The sequence below is a fragment of the Bison bison genome, unplaced genomic scaffold (assembly GCF_000754665.1).
Source record: "Bison bison bison isolate TAMUID 2011002044 unplaced genomic scaffold, Bison_UMD1.0 scf7180017864286, whole genome shotgun sequence".
In the NCBI taxonomy this organism is placed as follows: domain Eukaryota; kingdom Metazoa; phylum Chordata; class Mammalia; order Artiodactyla; family Bovidae; genus Bison; species Bison bison.
Window position 1 is genome coordinate 3,858,649 of NW_011494858.1, and position 1,905 is coordinate 3,860,553.

Sequence of the window (1,905 nt, forward strand, 5' to 3'; positions counted from 1 at the left end):
GAGCCAATGACATTGTATCTATTTTCCCACAGCTACATCTCCCAGCTGATTCTTTTTCTGCCTTCCTCTTTCACTTTTAAGTATTCTTATGATTTCATTTGGCTCATTCACTGAATTTGGATGATCTCTGAAACTTAAAGGTCAGCTGCATAGCAACCTTAATTTCCATTTGTCCTGTAACCTTAACATATTCACAAATTCTAAGGATTATGACAGGGATATCTTTGGGGGCAATTATTTTGCAGTGTGGGTATCATGCTCAAGGATGATATTACTAAGATAGCAGAGAACTAGCAACTACTTTGTAAATGTAGATAAAACAGTGACTTCCTGTGGTTGCTTGAAATCATAAGAGAAAACATACAAGCAGAGTCATGTTGACTCTGATGGTCTGGCTCCATGTCTTATACTGACCCTAGCTGTGGGACCCTGGGCAAGTCATTTGATTTATTTCACTCTCAGTTCCTTTACTTTTAACATGGAAATACTCAACATTGATTCTGTTTATCTTTCAGGGTTACTAGGATCAAATGAAATAAAGTAGTATAAGGATATCTCTCTCTCTATATATATATATGTATTCCATTTTTTCTTATTATGGCTGAATAATATACCATTGTGTGTGTGTGTGTGTGTATACACACATGATGTTTTTATATCTGTTAATCAGTTGGTGAACACTTAGATTGTTTACATATCTTGGCTCTTTTTTTAAATTGAAGTATAGTATAAGGCTTCCCTGGTGGCTCAGAGGATAAAGCGTCTGCTTGCAATGCAGGAGACCCGGATTCGATCCCTGGGTTGGGAAGATCCCCTGGAGAAGGGAATGGCAACCCACTCCAGTATTCTTGCCTGGAGAACCCCATGGACAGAGGAGCCTGGCGGGCTATAGTCCACAGTGTCGCAAAGAGTCGGACACGACTGAGCGACTTCACTAATGCTTTGTAATAGTTTCTGTACAGCATAAATTATAGGTGTACAGTGCAGTAATTCACAATTTTAAGGGTTATATTACAATTATACTTATTATAAAATATTGGCTATATTTCCTATATTGTCAAATATATCCTTGTAGTTTATTTTATACCTAATAGTTTGTACCTGTTACTCTGCTACTCCTGTGTTATTTACCTCTCTTCCCTCTCCCCACTGGTAACCACTAGTTTGTTATCTGTATCTGTGAGTCTTTTTTGTTCTATTCACTAGTTTATAGTATTTTTTTTAGATTCTACATATAAGTGATATCATACAGCATTTGTCTTTCTCTGTCTGACTTATTTCACTTATCATAATACCCTCCAAGTCCATCTATGTCGCTGTATATGTAAAAATTCGTTTCTGATGGTTGAGTAGTATATATTTATACCACAGCTTATTTATGCAATCATCTGTTGTTAGATGCTTAGGCTGCTTCCATTTGTCTGCAATTGTAAATAATGTTTCCAATATCTTTTAGAACTAGTGTACGACTTCATTCTTTTTTCTCTGTAATAGGATATATAGGTTGGTAATAGGGTCATCAGATTCAATTTTGCCCTGAATAGTCTTTTACGTGGACTATGACTTCTGTGTCTATGCATGTATATTTGTGTGCTTTTAACTATGCTGTGACTATACATTCAGCTAACTTACCTTTCCAGTGAAACAGTACTGCAGGTTTCAAAGATGCATACCATCTTCATTTCTTCACCAGTGAGGACTATTAACAAATAGTAATAAATGGGTAAAATTAAGATATTGTTTTTTAGTCACTACGTCACGTCCAACTCTCTTGTGACCCCGTGTAGCTCTCCAGGCTCCTCTGTCCATGGGAATTCCCAGGCAAGAATACTGGAGTGGGTTGCTATTTCCTTCCCCAGGGTATCTTCCCAACCCAGCAAGGGGACCCATATCTCCTGCATTGCA